Source organism: Herpailurus yagouaroundi, unplaced genomic scaffold (assembly GCF_014898765.1).
Source record: "Herpailurus yagouaroundi ecotype Mexico unplaced genomic scaffold, PumYag 166, whole genome shotgun sequence".
Classification (NCBI taxonomy): Eukaryota; Metazoa; Chordata; class Mammalia; order Carnivora; family Felidae; genus Herpailurus; species Herpailurus yagouaroundi.
The window spans coordinates 20890367-20896351 of NW_024412407.1; positions in this window are offsets into that span (position 1 = coordinate 20890367).

Below are 5985 nucleotides of genomic sequence, written 5' to 3' on the forward strand. Positions count from 1 at the left end.
CCAGACTGCCCCAAACCCCACCTGGAAGGACCAGCTTCTAGCAGGGAGATGATGGTTCCATTTCTATGCTTATTGAGCCTGGTAATATTTGCTTAAGAACAACATTTAAATAGAGGCCCCTCAGAAAACTCACATTTCCATATTTACTGGGGGATTTGTTTATTACAAATGAGGTTAAGAAACCATTCTGTATACTTGCTAAGTGAAAATAAGCAGACTACAAAAGAGGATGCCATTAATCATAATATTAATAACCATTTGTTCGCATTTGCTATACATCCGGACCTGTGCTGGACATATAGGTCTATCTAGATGAGCATACAAGAGATGAGCTTATAATGCCCATTTTACAGATGAGAGACTCAAGTACAAAAAGGTAAAGCAACCAGTCCGACTGAAGGTGACTACCTCTGGGGAGTAAGGTAGAGGTGCAGTAAGAGGCATCTTGTACTCTTTCCCACTATTATAAACGATATACCATATTTTACTATTTTATGCATTTTAAGTGACAAGAAAATAATTGCATTTTTCTTAAATCTTTGCTTGGGTCACCTGTGTGGCTCAGTTGATTGACTGACTGACTGACTCTTGATTTCAGCTCATGTCATGATCCCAGGGTCCTGGAATTGAGCCCTGCATTGGGATCTGCACTGAACCTGGAGCCTGCTTAAGATTCTCTCTCTCCCTCTGCCCCTCTCCCCTATTCATGCTCTCCCTGTCTAAAATTTAAAATTTTTTAAGTCTTTACTTAAACTCATAGAGCTATAAGTGGCCCAGGCAAACTCTAGAATTGCTTTATTGGGCTCCCCGGCACATGGACTGTTCATCACTCTGCTGGGACCTTTTGCTGGAAAAAGGAATCTATAGACGTTGAGTGACATGTGTATGTAGTTACCGCCGGGAAGGAGGAGAGGGTAGCCACATAAGCTATTGCCCAAAAGGAACACTTTTGAGAATGAAGGAGGTGCTAAGTGGACTAGGACTGTCCTGGGCACAATACGATGTGTGCCCTAACTGTAGGCAACTGTTTTTATTATGCTATACATATATACCAAATGTTCTGCCTTGAGCATGTACAGTTTTAATAAGATGAGGGACAGCATTATGTACCATTTTTTAAAACAAAGACACTTTAGTTATGACTCTTATGGATACGCATTCTTTTCATTCAAATCATAAATCAAAATTCATAGAATTTAAATTATTCACCACCACAATCATAGAGTGCTGACAGCCATAAATGTGGCAATCGTTATTACTGAAATGCTAATATTTAACAAAAGTGCTTGGAAACCACTCTAAGTCGCCCCTCCCCAGAAGCAGGACAGCAACCCTGGAATCATGGCTTTCACTGTACAGGTGGCAAACCCAGAGGTTACAGAACGCCTCCCCAGAGGTTACTCTGCAAGTTAGTCATCTTCTACTCCACCTCTTACCAACTTCCGCCGTCCCTCCAGCTGAAAGACAGTTTCCAGTTCTCTGCGGCTATTCACAACTTTCTCCAAAAAATAAAAGCCAGCTTCAGAAGAACATACGTGTTACCTTGGCCACATCATGCACCAGTACACAAACACCATTTACATCTAGGCAAGACTATCAGTAAATAATGTAACTTGACTCAAAACAGAACATGGACATTGCTCAGTAAGGGCAGGCTTGTCTGGACCAATTCAGATGACTAAGGAACCCCAGGAAGTGGAGCCATGAATCAGAAAGCGACCTCCTTTCCTCTGACTCAATGCTGAGCTCATGAACCTAGGTGGTGTCGGGGATAGTGTTCCTGTTCCTGGAGGTGTTGAACCCCTCGCAAATATACAAAAACTGATGAAAAACTTATGACCTTTGCCACCACTCCCTAAACAAGGCTCTGTGATCACATTGTGCCAATTGTTTTACATGTTATTTAACCTCATAACTATGTGTTTTATATCATTATCCCATTTTAAAGATGAAGAAACTGAGGCCCAGGGAGCTCATCAGAGCCCTCCCACCATGTTGATGCATTACTGGTGCTCTTTCTATTATATTACATACCTCCCAATAAGAAGCAATAAGGAAGAATTTAAATAATATAAAACAGCCTGTGGGCCTCCTACTCCTAATTTTTACCATGATCTGTCACTGCAATTTAGATAAGCTCTATCAATAGTAATAGCTTTTAAATGCTTCTTTCATTTCTTCCATTCTATTCACAAACTTGGGAAAGTAATACATAATTTTGCACACAGTCATGATAATTACAGTATTATCTATATTTCTCCCATACACAAAGAGGTCTAACATATATTAGGGAATTCTTAAGGGAATAAGCAGTGTACTTTTCCAGGAGGTGTATTAACTCCAGCCTCAAAGGCAGTGCGTGAGTAGCCCACATTTTTCGGGTCCACTGAACCCACGTAGGAATGACAGAACCTCAGTTGACCACACATGGCCCCTGTGGTTACATAGGCTGGGATTTGTCTGGCTAACCTGTCTAAAGCGGTTTGGAGCCTCTCAACATCAGCAGTAATGCTTGCAATCCAGATTTTTACCACTAGGTGGATGGTAGTGCTTTGTATACTAATGTTTTCGCTGAATAGCCAGTACGCTTTCCCTAGAACTGATAAACATTTAAGTTTATAAAGTCAGTTATACCAGCTTTAATTAAAGACTATGAGCTCCACTGAAAAACAAGACTTCATAATTTAAAAGGGGTGTGAGAACAATAAAACCATGTGGTATAAAAAAAATTCATTTATAACACCAAATCCCACTTAATTATGCTATCTTATACAAACAACCCCTTTCTTAAGCATAAGAACTAATCTGATTTGGGACAAAGGGAAATCTTCAAATTTCTGCAGTTTGGCACCTTTATCACTAAAATTCAAAACTATTGCTGATTATTGCTGAATCTAATCTAGGCTTTACTTTTTCCGTTTTTAAGAGGGAAACACTGTCACCCCCCTCTTTCCCTTATGTGGAGTTTCATTTGTCTAGAGAGTCTCAGACTGCAACTATGACTGAGGTCAGAAGCTAGCAGAGCCTCTCAGGCTGTGGCTAATCCACATTCTGCGAACTCCTGAAAGATCCTACTTCCCAGTCCCTCCTCAGTCTTAGATGGTCACTGTGTGGCAGAAGGCTGCTGTAAGGAAGACACAGGAGCTTTTTGATTTGTTCCATTTCTTGGTGACTATCCTCAGGTCTGGCCTTGATCAATCATGAACAATTTCTTTCTCCAAGAAACTCTTTTCCATTCTAATTCCTAGAGCTGAATTCTGGGATCAGCATCAAACTGATACTGATACTATGATACTGATACTATGTTTACTATGATAGTAGTAAACATAAGTAATGCTTACATTGGACTGAGAATAAGCCAGGCACTACACTAAGTGGTTTATAGATCTTAACGCATTTTAAGTTATGACACACCAAGTGTTAAAGGTTATCTATAAAGCATCCCTAAATAGCTTCATACCTCCTTTTCAGATGTTTTTGCAAAATACCTATTGAATGATGCCATTTTTTTAACATTTATTTATGTCTTGAGAGAGAGAGAGGAAGAGCAGAGGAGAGCAGGGAAGAGCAGGGGAGTGGGGAGGAAGCAGGAGAGCAGGAGAGTGGGGAGGGAGGAGGGGCAGAGAGAGAGGGAGACAGAATCTGAAGGTTCTAGGCTCTGAGATGTCAGCACAGAGCCTGATGCAGGGCTCAAACTCACAAACCATGAGATCATGACCTGAGCCAAAGTTAGACCCTCAACTGACTGAGCCACCCAGGTACCCCTGAATGATGCCATTTTTAAACAGAGATAGTTTACATATTCATATATATCTAATACATTCATATATATAAACACTTAATCACATATACACACCTCTTCTCACCTCTTCCTGATATCTTACTTTCCCAAGGTGGCTTGTGAGTCTGGAAAGGTAATCTTCCCTTTTAGCCCCATCTGTCATTCCTCCGCTATGCTTTTCCGCTCAAGAGTATGGTTCTCTGACCTGCAGCGTCTGTATTAACTAGGATCTTTTGAGGAGAGTGGATTCCAAGTTCCATCTCAACATGCTGAATCAGAATCTGCATTTTAGCAACATGTTGAGGTGAATTATAGGCGCATGAAGGCTTGAGAAGGGCTACCCTTGATAACACATCTGATGAGGAAGATGATCACACAATTAAGGAGTTAGGTAACAGAGGTGACTATGGTTGCAAGGACAGAAAAAGTTGATAATTGACAGTGCAGTGCCAATTTCACAGTCCAAATGGGGCCACTAATGAAATATTGCTAGTACATTAAGTGGAATCACACTTATCCATACTGAGAAGTAAGTAGCAGAGGTAGGACCAGTTTTCTGGTCTTAAGGGTAAAGCCAACCTCCTTGTCTCCATGCAAAGGCGAGCATAACACAAATAAAAGAAAACAAGAAGCATTTTCCTCAACTATCTGATTCTATGGACAAAATATTACACATCAGCAATTTACCTCTTTCCAAAGATACCTATTCACAGTGATTCAATTGTCTCTCTTTTCCATAACTAAATGAAGCAGGAACAATTCATAAGTGGTCACCTATCATGCATGGCATTTGTTCCTGTGAACATCTCCTGTTTGTACTCGAATGCTTCAATGTGAAAACATGAAATATAAGGGTGGCAGTTGCAGAGCTACTTAAGCATGTGGGCACCGGCTCATCAGCAGCCTCAGCAAAACTGCTTTAATATTTGAGATACTTAATTAAAACCAAGGAGCACTGAAATGCATTCTTTAGATGCCAAGAAGCAATGTGTGTTCTCAGCGGCTGTGGAAGTGTGTGTGTTTGTGAAATTAAGACTTGGAGAAGGAAGCGATCTGCAAGAGGTTATAGCTCTGCCACCCTAGCTCCTGCTCCCTTCTCTCCAGAGCTACTGCTAAGTTGGGGCTGACCATTTACAACTTCAGGGGACAGAAGAGAATTCACTAATAACAAGGTGAGCAAGAAGGGGTGAAGCGAAAGGGACTCGTGCAGCTATTTCCAGTCCTTCTTTTATATTATGGATAGGAACCCAGGGGTCTCAAATCCTCATCAAGATAACATCTCTCTGGAACCCATTTGATAATCATCTTAAAAGTGAAGACAGGAGTTATAGTTGATATATGTTTTTTGATGTTCTCAAATCTTGTTAAAGGAAGGAGAAGACAGGTACCTGGGTGGTACAGTTGGTTAAGCGGCCGACTCTTGGTTTCAGCTCAGGTCATGATCTCACAGTTTGTGAGTTTGAGCTCCATATCAAGCTCTGTGCTGACAGTGCGGAGCCTGCCTGGGATTTTCTCTCTCTCACTCCCTCTGCCCTTCCTCCACTCATGATCACTCTGTCTTGCTCTCACTCTCTCTCTCATAAATAAACTTAAAAAAAAAAAAAAGGAAGGGAAAGAAACTAAGAGGATGAGAGAATGTCTGCAGTAAATGCCTCTGTAAATGGTTCTGTGTGAAGGAGAAGAGGTGCATTTTAAACAGTAAGCTTGCATTGTTATTTTCTTTTTGAATGTTTTTAAACTCGAGTCCTCAAGATCTCTACCTAAGGAATTTCACTTTTTAAAAAAAATTTTTTTTCAACGCTTATTTATTTTTGGGACAGAGAGAGACAGAGCATGAACGGGGGAGGGGCAGAGAGAAAGGGAGGCACAGAATCGGAAACAGGCTCCAGGCTCTGAGCCATCAGCCCAGAGCCTGACGCGGGGCTCGAACTCACAGACCGCGAGATCGTGACCTGGCTGAAGTCGGACGCTTAACCGACTGCGCCACCCAGGCACCCCAGGAATTTCACTTTTGAAGGAGCAAACTATCTTCCACCTAACGAGCCTTTGTCTATTCCTCTTGGCAGGCTGATTCCCAGACCCACTTGCTCCCAGCTCTCCAGAGATGGGAAGTGTCTACTATGTTTAGTGCCACCTGATCTCTGCCTTTTTATCACCGAAACCACGGAGCAGGACTAGAGAATCGGGGGGGGGGGGGGGGGGGG